This window comes from Microcebus murinus, chromosome 2 (assembly GCF_040939455.1).
Source record: "Microcebus murinus isolate Inina chromosome 2, M.murinus_Inina_mat1.0, whole genome shotgun sequence".
In the NCBI taxonomy this organism is placed as follows: domain Eukaryota; kingdom Metazoa; phylum Chordata; class Mammalia; order Primates; family Cheirogaleidae; genus Microcebus; species Microcebus murinus.
In genome coordinates, this window is record NC_134105.1 from 120,179,766 (window position 1) to 120,193,686 (window position 13,921).

The 13,921-nt window shown below is 34.6% G+C and overlaps 1 protein-coding gene across 4 annotated transcripts in view; it reads left to right on the forward strand.

Moving 5' to 3' along the window:
• The window catches only part of RABGAP1L (RAB GTPase activating protein 1 like), a 689,918-nt gene that overhangs the window by 134,840 nt on the left and 541,157 nt on the right, over positions 1–13,921 (forward strand). The gene's annotated exons all lie outside the window — the stretch shown is intronic.

Here is a 13,921-nt window from a genome sequence, read left to right on the forward strand (position 1 = left end):
TATATATATATATTAGTTGGCCAATTAATTTCTTTGTATTTATAGTAGAGATGGGGTCTTGCACTTGCTCAGGCGGTTTTGAACTCCTGACCTCAAGCAATCCACCCGCCTCGTCCTCCCAGAGTGCTATGATTACAGGCGTGAGCCACCAGGCTCAGCCTAATTTCTTTAATAGATATTGAATTATTCTATCTTTCTTTATTTCTTGAGTTGGTGATTAGTGTCTTTCAAGGAATTTTAAAATTTATTTTAATTTATTGCTCAAAATTTTGCCTTATTTTCTTTTTAATGTCTTAAGGATCTGTGGGATCTTCTTTTATTCCTGATAGTGGTAGCTTATATGTTCTTTCTTGTTTTTTTGATCAGACTGGTAGAAGTCTATTAACTTTATTGACCTTTTTCCCCCACTAAAGAACCAGGTTTGGGTTCATTGATTTCCTTGTTTCTTTTCTGTTTATTCCCTTTGTTATTTTACATTTTTTCCTGCTTTGGGTTTTACATGTTTTTCTAACTTCCTCATGTGAAAATTAGATCATTCATTTTTGTACTGTTTTTTTCCCTAATATCTTTTTACATTTCTAATGTTATAACCTGCCTTCTAACCACTGCTTTACCATAAATCTTGATAATATTCTGTGTTCATTTTCATTGTATTTGAAATATTTTCTAATTTGTCTTGTGATTTCTTTTGTGTCCTATGGGTTGTTTAGAATCATATTTGATTTCCCAATATTTGCAGGTTTTTCAGTTATTTTTTTGCTTTTGACTTCTGATTTCACTTTATTTTGGTCACAGTATATACTCTGTATGATTTGAATCCTTTTAAATTGTTTAGACTTATTTTATGTCTCAGCATATGGTCTATCTTGGTGAACATTCCAAAAGTATTTGTAAGGAATGTGTATTCTGCAATTATTGTGTGGAATATCCTATAAATGTCAAATATGTTAAGCTTTATAATATTTCTGTAATCTTTATGTAGTGGATTAACAATGACTTCTATGATTATTACTATAAGCAATAGTGGTCATAGCCACTACTACTTTTAGTCTAAGCACTTTATAGGGATTAATTTATGTAATCATCAGTACAACTTTATTGAGGTGTAAGTACCATTATTATCCCAATTTTCCACATAAGCACTTTAGGCATGGGGTAGTAATTAGATGGGGAACCAGGAATTGAACCTAAGCTGCTCAACCTTACCCTTGTAAAATGTTTATGGGAAATGGGAAATTATGTTAGTCTAATACTAAAATTGGGAATTTTTTTTCTGAAAGCTTTTTTTATGAGTACTAGTTATTTGTGTAATATTAATGTATTGCTTCAACTTGTCTTTTCTTTACTTGCACCATTTTCGACTGTGGACATCACTATTTAAATTAGTTACACATTATATGAAGAGTTTATAAAGAAAACCTAAGGACTTTCAACATTGGAAATATTGGCAGTGTACCTACTCTTACTCACCTAAGAAAACAGACTCTTAGCTGCTAAAATTCAGTGATGTATGATGCTGATCTAGGAGGAGCACCCTGCTTATATGGACTTATTTGAAAACTGTCTGCCAAAAAGATTTCTGCTCTAAAAGTCTTTCTAAATTAATGAACATCTGGTATTTTCCTATTGGATTCTGATTCCATTAGCTTAAAGCTCTGCTACCTGTTAAAATGTCAAAATCCCTAGGAAATAGACCGTAATAACTTTTACTAGTTATATTATCCTCATTGTTAATGACTTTTATAAAATTTTCTTCCTTTGGCTAGGTTTTCTTAGGGGTCAGGGTAAAGGAATCGAGAAGGCATTCCTGCTTGAAGTGAAGTGTCACTATATTGTGGGCGAAGGACAAAGTCCTGTATCACTTATTTTATAGTTTTGCTGAAATGTCAGTATTCATTGTAGAAATGATTTTCAGTGCTTAGTTTAGTTATTAAATATTTATTGAATACTTATAATGTGATAGGCATTACACTAGGTGTTGAGGGCATATGAATAAATAATATATATTCTCTCTCCTTAAAGAGTAAAGAATATAGTGGTAAAATATTACAATACTAGATGATATATGCAATAATAGAAGTATATACATAGTGCAAAATCAGTACTCCCTACTCACCCTTATCACATTGGGTTTAAGTCAGACTTTTTGGGTTTGTACGTAGCTTAACCAGCTGTATCTTTCCCAGCTGTATCTTGTTAGGCAAAGTATTCATGTCTGAAGTGGGGATTATAATTATGCCAGCTCAAAGGGTTTTCATGATGAATAAATGTTAATTCATGGAAGGCCCTTAGAACAGTGCTTGTCACCTGGTAAACAGTCAATAAATGTTAGCTATTATTATAAAATAAAAGGTATCCTAATACTTTGGATTTGTCCCCAGTTGCCCTGAGGGGTTGGGGGGGAGAGGGCTCCCATTCAATCTTAAATCAACTGCATTCTGACTTCTGTCCCACTACTGTGAAATTGTCCAAGTCTTAGAGTCTAAGATCATTATTTTTATTAATATTAATTGACTGCCTACTTGTCTTCTGTCTAGTCTGCATTCTTTTTGGGCAGAGTCCTTTATATCTTCAGACTAACATAAATGAATGAATGAATAAATAATTCTGGTGGTAAGGTCAGGCTTTTGAAGTGTGGCAAGATGGAGAAGGACATTTCAGTTAGAAGCCATAGTTGAATAAACCCGTAAAGCTCTGATGCACATTGGTATGTTCAGGATTTGTAGGAAATCAGATACTGTTGAAACATCAGAGGGCACAGTGGTTAATTCTCTGAGTAGGTAGGTAATTACCATGCTCAGGAATTTAGAGACTTTATCCTCAGGTGGGGAGCTAAAGCTTTCAACATTTGAATAACACTAGAGTTATAATTAGGAAAGGTCACTGTGACAGCAGTGAGAAGGATGTTGACACTGGAGGCAATAAATATAAAGTAGAAGGCTCTTGTGGCCAAGATAAGAAGTGAGGATGGCTTGTAGAAAAGCAGTGGTAGTGGGGATGGTGGAAAAGATGAATTTGAGAGGTGTTAGGGAAGTAAAGATAAAAAAAGATTTGGTGTTTGATTTCAGGTGGGGTTGAGGGAAAACAAGACTGCCAAGATTATTTTCAGGTGGTCAACTGGGTGTTGATCCTCTTCATTATGATAGAGTTCCAGGAAGAAAAGTTTTGAGGTGATGAAAGATAGTGGAGTTTTGGGTAAGTTGAATTTAACATTCCTGTGAGACTCCAAGGTAGAGATGTTTAGTAGGCAGTTGGATATTTGTATCCTAAGTTTGGGGAATAAAGCTTTTAAAAGTGGTCAATGCTTTAGCATGGTGAATAGTAGTAGATGAAATAACCAGAGCCCAAATGTTGAATGTAGAGTGAAGACTAAGGTTGTAGCCCTGGGAAATGCAGACATTTAAAAGATTGGTACAGGAGGAGGATTGAGCCAAGTAAATGTAGAAGGATAAGCTTCACAAGGACATGAGGTCAGGAAAGGCTAGAGAGGAAATAGTTTATAGCAGAAGAGAATGCCTGCAGGATCAGTGACTTCAGGGAGATTAATTAGGGATTTGATTGGTACATAAGAGACGATGATCTTAACTCTAAGATTTGGAAAATTTCAGAGTAGTGGGATAGAAGTCAGATTGCAGTTGATTTAGGATGGAGTGGGACCCTCCTCCCCCCCAGGCCCCAGAGTAATAGGATACCTTTTACTTTATCTTATATAATATTACACTTTTGAGATAACTTACTTCCTCTTTGTACTTTTTGTTAGTTTGGAAGCCAAACTCTTCTGCTAGTGATACTACTGAATGAGTACTCCATTAAAATATGGAGTCAAGTGTCAGGAACCTGTTGTTACTAACAATTATAGGAATGGCATAGTAGATATTTTAAAAGTTCACCAATTTATTTCTGCAGATCTGTTGTAATTAAGAAATCATGGATTACAATATTTTCTTCTTTTATTTATTGAGTGACTTTCAAAATAGGAAAAACAAAAGATAATTTTGAAAGTTCTGTTGTTCCAAACTTAATGTGCTTATTACCCTGTCAGTTCAGAGTGATTTTTTAAATGACAGGCTTAAATATAATTATTACCCCAAAATATAATTCAAATTGGAAGTACTCATACCTTTGTAGTGATAACAGCTATTGCTACTCTAATAAATTGTTAAGGAGATGATTTAATGAACTATTATTTCTTCAGTTTTCTATTACTGGAAATGCCATGTATCTCATCATCCATAAGGTGTTGGGTGGCAGGATTCTTCGATAGGAAATTGATTGGAATACAACCTTTGTAATAGTGTTTTTGTTTTGCTTTGTTTCACTTTGCATAATTTTTAAAATTGTAGAATAATTCTATATTCTGCTGGTAATATAGCCAGTAATAACTAGAAGCTAGGAACATTTATGTGCTACCACTTATTTTTAATTTTGCACTATATTGTACTAAAGCGGGTTGTAGGGGAGAAAAGATTTCTTTTCTCACTATCCCTAGGTTCATGGCTAAGACTACTGTAACAAAAGGCATATTAACATGAGAAAAATATACAAATTTATTTAATATAAGTTGTAGATGACATAGGAGCCTTCATATAATAAATGAAGACCCAAAGAAACAGGGAAAACTATATTTTTATGCTTGGGTTTGAAGAAGTGTTGACAGTCAGGTAGAAGTATAATTGAACAAAAGGGGGTATAATCTAATGGTAATAAACTTGGGGCAACTTAGCAAGGTCTGTTCATATTTTTCATGGCATCACTGTGGCTTTGAGGCTAGGGGTATTGCTTTCTTCTAGATATAGGAAAGGTACCTCTGTAATGAAAGCTTTATGGCCTACTTCTGAGGACGGTTGGCTTAAGTTATATGGCTTGTGTCAAGGGAAAAGAGGCAAGGGGAAAGTGAGAGTGACTTCATATGTCTGCTGTTTTCTTAAATGCCACGGTGCCATATTTTGGGGTAGCATGTCCTAAACTCCATCAGATCTTATCATGAGCCTACATCAAAGAAAATATACTGAATATAGCAGTATGTCCTTCAGGCAGGAAAGTGAGAATAGGTGGTTTATTATAGGTGGTTCATCAAAAACTCATGTAACTGTTAGGTGAATGAATAGGATTGATTCTGAAAAATTAGTATTCAAAAATTTGAAGTTGTAAACCAGAAATGAGAGACTCCATAGTTACATATACTCTTTTGCAATGTATTTAAAAAGTAACATGCGATTTTTTAAGTAAAGCAAAGATAGCAAGCATAGTGATTAGAGATCGCTTCATTGATCCCCTCATTAAACATGAGCACTTTTCTCCATTGTTTTTCTTTTGTGGAGTTTAAGAAAGCACTACAAGTGGCCTATAAGTGAGGCATAACCTGCTTATCTAAAGACTTTTGTTCTTTTAGCGTGTTCAAACTTTAACAAATAAGAACAGTAGGCTTATTACCACTTATATGGGTGTGAGACATCTATTTGGGCATGGTAAGGGAAGGAGCAACATAATTTCTATTTAATGATGAAATTTTGCTTATTTAATAGTCAGATGAACTTTCTTAAGGTCCAGAGAATATTCTTGCTTTTAAAACTATAGTATTACTCTTATAATACTTGTTCAACGTTTTGAAATCTGTTTTTTCTTCATAAAATGCGGTGTTTTTCATGAAGATATTTTCTACTTTGTGCTGGTGCCAAAATGTAGTAAAAATTGATGACAACAAAGGTATTTTAGAGATTGAAGGATTGGATACATTTAGAGATAGGAGCTTGGAAAATACAACATGTCAGTGAACTCAGTGATCTTTTATTTCATAATTAGGCATCTGTGAGAATAAAGAGTGTCAGGAAAAATAAGAGCAGATGACTAGATGAAGTTATTGTAAAATAGAGTTTAGTTCTTAAGGGGTCAGCTGAGTCAGCAGCAAGTGAAAACATGTAGGAGTTGGTTCTTGAATTCTTGCTTATTTGAGGATAGGTGATAAACTACAATGAACAATTTTAGGTAATTATAGAAAAAAATATTATTATGAAGGAAGAAATGCTTATGTAATATTCAGTTTAAAGATAACCTTAAATTTATTTATATGAGATTAGTTTAGGAAAAATAAATAATTTTATTTATATGAGATTAGTTTAGGAAACCAGCATAGCATATTTTAATGCATATTGACATTTCTTGAGATAGAAAACATACATTGTAGAATTACTAATTTTAAATAATTTCTATTAGCACATCTGAAGATAAGCAAATTTTTTGAAAAATTATTGCTGCTTATTATGGAGAATATTTAACTCCAACAAAAAATTAATTAAGTTACTTATTTAGTGTTTACTTGTTGAAACATCCATCCTGAAAAGACATACTGAATTTCACATTTGATTGAAAAAGAATCATCTATTCTCATTTATACATGTAGTAAGTATATTTTGGATTTAGTACATGAAATAAGTGTTTTGAATTTGTATATAAAATAAGTATGTCAGATAAGGCTGGTTCTCAATAGATAATAAAAAGTAAGTACTAGTAGGAGTCACTTTCTCTCTCTAATCCTTAGATTTCATATTATAAAATGAGTGTTGGTTAATAGTATTACGGAAGCTTTTTTCATCTCTAAAATTCCATGACATTGGAATTAGTGAGCTACATATTAATAAAAGGGTTTCTTTTTTTTTTTTTTTTTTGAGACAGAGTCTCACTCTGTTGCCCACCATGGCTAGATACCATGAGTAGCTAGAGTGCCATGGTGTCAGCCTAGTTCACAACAATTTCAAACTCCTGGGCTCAAGCAATCCTTCTGCAGTCCTCAGCCTCCTGAGTAGCTGGGACTACAGGCATGTGCCACCATACCTGGCTAATTTTTTCTATATATTTTTAGTTGTCCAGCTAATTTCTTTCTATTGTTTTAGTAGAAATGGGTCTTGCTCTTGCTCAGGCAGTTCTTGAATTCCTGAGCTCAAACGATCTTCATCTTCCTGCCTCGGCCTCCCAGAGTGCTAGGATTACAGGCGTGAGCCACCACACCTGGCCAATAAAAGGGTATCAGGGTAAATAATTCCGTGACTTTTACAGTCAAGTTAATTCAAAAAGTACAACCTTATTTCTAGTATCTGTGATATGGCACTGGCCACAATGAGGGTGTGATGTTTAAAATATAACCCTTCCCTCCAAAGGATCTCTGTGTCATGTCATATTAAGAAGGAAATTTATAAAAATTCCCAACATACAAGGAAGTGTCTGATAAATACTAAATGAAAAGAATACACACAATGCTATGGTGCTTTAGAAAAGGGACAGGTCACCACAGTAGAATGACACAAGGAGGTATTTAAAAGAAGTTGTTTTGAGGAAATATGTGAGTCATTTTCAGGGAGACCTGCAGAAATTGAGAGCAGAATATCTGTCTAGCATATAAGATAATGACTGTGTTATCACTTTATAAACTATATGGTGACACTGGAAGGTAAGCCATAATATTGCTAATTTGATTCTGACATTAGGTGTGAGGCTAGATCCCCATTCTGCCATTTGGTAGTTGTGTCTGTGAGCTTCAGCTTTGTCTTGTGTAAAATGGAGATGATAATAGCTACCCCACAGAGTTGTTTGCTCATTTACTCATTCAGTTATTCATTCAGTAACATTTAAGAGTCACTCTGTGACAAATTGCTTTTGTAGACATTAGGGGATAAAGAAATGAATGCCATAGACAAGATCCTTGCTTCATGGAGCCTACACTTTCTACCTTAAGCAGGTTATGTGGGGAGGAAAGACAGGCAAACAGATGGCAAAATAGCAGGGAGGGATATAATACCGTCATATCACAGAGAGTGATATGATGAGTGGGTAGATACTTTAGGCGGTCAAGGAAGGCCTCCCTGAGGAAGTGACCTTTAATGTCTGAAATCTGAATGACAAGAAGGAACCCACCATATGAAGGTCTAGAAAAAAACCTTTCAAAGGAACAGCTAATGCAAAAATCCTAAAATGCAGATAGGCTTGGGTTGTCAGGATTGAATACTTGCTGTCCTTATTATTATTACCATTGTAATTATTTGTGCACTAAGATTTCCAGAATAGCCCTAGAATAGGATGCGGAAGCCACCTTTGCTTCTTAGTTATTCCTGAATGTTACTTGTCTATTGTACCACAGGAACCTGCCTTACAGTGTTACATCAACTAACGCGTGTACACACACACACACACACACACACACACACACACACACACACACACACACACAAATAGTAACACTTCTATAGCACTTTCTGGCTTTTGTGTCCAGCTTGGAATAGGATTTGGATTCAGAAAAGAGAGAAGTTTCAAGAAACAAGAGAAGAGAGAGAGAATTTGAATTACTTGAGAGGAGTCATAATCCTAAAGAGACAGAATTGAGACTGTAGGTGATACGTTAAGGGTGAGGAAAGCTTTTCTCTTAATAAATCTTTTCTCCAAATACCATTTTCTGTGTTTTGTTTTTAGGCAAGGGATAGTTTAGAGTGAGGAGGCTTGCCTGTAAGAAGGCTCCAGATCTTATCTGTTCTTAGATCCTGTGACTTTACCTTCACTACAGGAAAGTGAGCCAGTTTTCCAGTCTTCTCCAGAAGAACATGAGTCAGGCTGGAGGTAGAAGTAGTTGTCTGTTTTTGTTTTTTTTTTTCCAGTATATTATGGGGGTATAAATTTTAAGGTTTCGAAAAATGCCCTTTCTCCCCTTCCCCCCACAAGTCTGAGTTTCCAGCGTGACCATCCCCCAGATGGTGCACATCTCACTCATTATGTATGTATATACCCGCCCCCCCTCTCCCTTCCCACCTGCCCAATACTCTATTACTGTAGTACCTATGTGTCCACTTAGGTGCTACTCAGTTAATACCAGTTTGCTGGTGAGTATATGTGGTGCTTGTTTTTCCATTCTTGGGATACTTCACTTGGTAGTATGGGGTCCAGCTCTAACCAGGAAAATATAAGATGTGCTGTATCACTGTTGTTTCTTAGAGCTGAATAGTACTCCATGGTATACATATACCACATTTTATTAATCCATTCTTGGATTGATGGGCACTTGGGCTGTTTCCACAGCCTTGCAATTATGAATTGTGCTGCTATAAACATTCTAGTGCAGGTGTCTTTTTTGTAGAGTGTCATTGGATCTTTTGGGTAGATGCCCAGTAATGGGATTGCTGGATCAAATGTTAGATCCACTTGTATCGCTTTAAGGTATCTCCATATTACTTTCCACAGAGGTTGAACTAGTTTGCAGTCCCACCAGCAGTGTAGGAGTGTTCCTCTCTCTCCGCATCCACGCCAGCAATTATTGTTTAGAGACTTTTTGATAAAGGCTATTTTCAATGTAGTTAGTTGTCTGTTTTTATACCTTTTTTCTGCCACAGTGCCCTATACACTGTTTTGGGTACTGTGCTAACCATGAGTTTATTGTTAAAACATCAAATGTATTCTTGCCCTCTCCTCCAAATCTCTTCTTTGCTTTTGGATGCTTTGACATTCCTTTAAGTTGGAGACAAAATTTTTTATTAACTATTAAGAGTTTAAAAGTATAAGGGGAAAATTCCCTTTTGAAGGTGCATGTTGATTTAAACCTGTTTAAATCAAAGTCTAATTATTCAGTAAATAATCAAGAGTAACTGAATAATAACTGCTCTAATTGCAGAAAGATGAAAATTAACAAGGCCGTGAAGTACTTACAAGCTTGTGGAGAGATAAAAATCTGTGGAAGGCAATAGTTTTGGCTAATGTAGCACTTGTGATTAACATTGGCTTTCTTTACTCTCACCTGTGCAGAGGAAAATAGAGCTGCTTGGAAATGTTTTTTTGTTTGTTTGTTTTGTCCCCACTTGATTGTATACATTTGCAGCTTGGTGAGAATATCTGATTCTATTACATGGTTTCTATGTACATTTTTGTTAAAAACTAGAGGTCTTGTAGGCATTGGTTCTCAATTTAGCTTGATATCATAATCACTTGTGACTATTTTTAACTTAATTTGATTTTAAAAAATTTGTATAAATTTATGGGGTACAAGTGTTATTTTGCTACATGGATAGATTGCATAGTGATGAAGTTGGGCCTTTTAGGGCATCTGTCACTCAAATAATGTATATTGTACTTATGAAGTAATTCCTCTTCATGTACCCTGTACCCATTCTCTCACCCTTCTGAGTCTCCATTTGTCTATCATTCTATATTTTATGTCCATGTTATTTAGCTCCCACTTATAAGTGAGAGCATGTGATATTTGTCTTTCTGTGACTGAGTTGTTCACTTAACTCAGTTAAGTTCCATCCATGTTGCTGCAAGAGATAGGATTTCATTCTTTTTATGGCTGAATAGTATTCCATTGTGTATACATACCACATTTTCATTATCCAGTCCTTGGTTGAGGGTTCCTTATCTTTGCTATTGTGAGTAGTGCTGTGATAATCTGATGTAAGATGATATCTTATTGTGGTTTTAATTTGCATTTCTCTGATCATTAGTGATGTTGAGCATTTTTTCATATGCCTGTTGGTCATTTGTATGTCTTCTTTTGAAAACTATCTTTTCATGCCCTTTGCTCAGTTTTTAATGGGATTATTTGTTGAATTGTTTGGATTCCTTGTAGATTCTTAATATTAATCTCACGTTGGATACATAATTTGAAAATATTTACTTCCATTCTGTAGATTGTCTGTTCACTCTATTGATTCACTCTTCTGTTGTACAGAAGTTTCGTAGTTTAATTAAGTGCCATTTGTCTATTTTTAGTTTTGTTGCTTGTGCTTTTTAGGCCTTACTCATCAATTCTTTGCATAAATCAATGTCCAAAAGAGTTTTACCTAGGTTTTCTTCTAGTATTTTTATAGCTGCAGGTCCTACATTTAAGTGTTTAATCCATCTTGAGTTGATTTTTGTATTTTGTAAGAGATAGGGGTCTAGTTTTATTCTTCTGCATATGGCAATCCAGTTCTCACAGCACCATTTATTATAAAGGGTATCCTTTCCCCAGTGTATGTTCTTGTTGACTTTGTCAAAGATCAGTTGGCTGTAAGTATGTGGTTCTATTCCATTGATCTATGTGTCTATTGTTATACCAATATCATACTGTTTTGGTTACTATAGCCTTGTAGAATAATTTGAAGTTAGGTAACGTGATACCTCTAGCTTTGTTCTTTTGCTTAATATGTTCTTTTGCTTTGGCTAATCAGGCCCTTTTTTGGTTCTATATCAATTTTAGGATTGTTTTTGTAATTCTGTGAAAAATGACATTGGAATTTTGATAGATATTGCACTAAACCTGAAGATTGCTTTCAGCAGTATGGTCATTTTGACAATACTTCGATCCACAGCATGGAATATTTTTCCATTTGTTTGTGTCATCTACAGTTTCTTTCATTAGTGTTTTGTAGTTTTCCTTGTAAAGATCTTTCACCTCCTTGGTTAATATATTCCTAGATATTTTATTTTATTTTTTTGTTGCTACTGTAAATGAGATTACCTTATGTGATTCTCAGCTAGATCATTATCATTATATAGAAATGCTGCTGTTTTCTCTATGTTGATTTTTTATTCTAAAACTTTACTGAATTCACTTATCAAATCTAAGAGTTTCTTGGTGGAATCTTTAGGATTTTCAAGTAATAAGATCGTTATCTCAGCGAACAAGGATAATTTGACTTCTTTTTTTACAATTTGGATGCCTTTTATTTCTTTCTCTTGCCTGGTTGCTCTGGTTAGGACTTTCAGTACTATGTTGAATAGGAGTGGTGAAAGTGTGCATGCTTGTCTTGTTCTGGTTCTTTGAGGGAATGCTTTTAACTTTTCCCCATTCAGTAGGATGTTGGCTATGGGTTTTTTGTAAATGGACTTTGTAAAAGTATATTCTTTCTATGCCAAGTTTGTTGAAGGTTTTATCATGAAGGGATGCTGAAGTTTATCAAATGATTTTTCTGAATCTACTGAGACAATCGTATGGTTTTTATCCTTAATTTTGTTTATATGATAGATCACATTTATTGATTTGCATATGTTGAACCATCCTTATATCCCTGGAATAAAACCTACTTGGTCATAGTCTGTTATCTTTTTGAAGTGCTGATGGATTTGTTTTGCTAGTATTTTATTGAGGATTTTTGTGTCTGTGTTCATTAGATATTTTAGTCTATATTTTTCTTTTTTGTGTGTCCTGGTCTGGTTTTGGTATCAGAGTGATACTGGCCTTGTAGAATAAGTTAGAATTTCCTTCTCCTCAATTTTTTGGAACAGTTTCAGTAGGATTGGTATTAATTCTTTTTTGTATATCGGGTAGAATTTGGCTGTGAATTCGTCTGGTCCTGGGCTTTTCTTTGTTGAGTGTTTTTTGTGACCCTTTGAAAAATCCAGATTCCTGTATTATACCCTAAAGATTGTAACAGAAACTTTAGTGTTTAAAATATTAATATAAAAACCCCCAAGGCCGGGCGCTGTGGCTCACGCCTGTAATCCTAGCTCTTGGGAGGCCGAGGCGGGCGGATTGCTCAAGGTCAGGAGTTCAAAACCAGCCTGAGCAAGAGCGAGACCCCGTCTCTACTATAAATAGAAACAAATTAATTGGCCAACTGATATATATATAAAAAATTAGCCGGGCATGGTGGCGCATGCCTGTAGTCCCAGCTACCCGGGAGGCTGAGGCAGAAGGATCACTCGAGCCCAGGAGTTTGAGGTTGCTGTGAGCTAGGCTGACGCCACGGCACTCACTCTAGCCTGGGCAACAAAGCGAGACTCTGTCTCAAAAAAAAAAAAAAAAAAAAGCCCCAGATATGGTTTATTCATTTATCCTCATTTATAGCCAGTATTTAGAAGAATGGCTTCAGATGATTTATAGAGATAACAGCATATTATGTATTGTATTTGATGATATTAATAGTATATCATATTGAAAAAGGTTTTAGAGTTTATTTGCATAGGTGTGATGAATGTTTGCAATGTAACTTAGTCAAACTCTATTATGTATTTACATGTTGCTAAGATTTAAAGAATTCTAATATGAACCAGATTGATATTTTTACTTATCTAAAAATATGTGAATATTGGAAATAAAAAGTGTTTTTTGCATTAAAAAATACTGTATTTGAAATCCAGTTGCTAGGTATAATAGTTAGGTTCTATGTGTGGTCAAAGTAGTGCAGATTTTGCTTGTGTAAGACACTAAGTACAGATAAATATTTTACCTCTATTGTAACACTTTTGTACTACGGCAAGAGTTGAGTAGTTGTGACTGAGACCATATGGCTTACAAAGCCTAAAATATTTCCTATCTGGGCCTTTATAAAAAAATTTGTCAACTCCTGAAAAAGACAATTATATTGTTTGTTAATGAGACTATTTTATGCCCAATCTATATACCTTTTCTTTCTTTTTCTTGTCTTAATTTACTGGCCAGGACTTGGATAGGATGTTCAATAGAAGTGGTGACATTCTTGCTTTGTTCTCCATCTCAGGAGGAAAGCATTCTGTCTTTTACCATAAAGTATTTTTCATAGATGCTTTTTATCAGATTGAAGAAAGAAGGAAGAAGCTCCCTTGTATTCTTTTCAGAAGAAAAGTGTTGAGTCTTTTACCATAAAGTATTTTTTCATAGATACTTTTTATCTATGAAAAAAAGATAGGGGAAGGTACGAAAAAAAGATTGAGGAAGCTCCCTTGTATTCCTAGTTTACTGAAAGTTTTTACTATGAACAAATGCTGAATTTTCTCAGATATATTGTCTGCATCAATTGATATGGTCATATGGTCTTTCTTTTTTTAAAAAAATTTTAATTGATACATAATAGTTGTACATATTTTGGGGGTACATGTTATATTTTGATACATGTATGCAATGTGTAATGATCAAATAAAGGTAACTGGGTTATCAGTCACCTCAAACATTTATCTTTTCTTTGTGTTGGAAACATTATAATTCTTT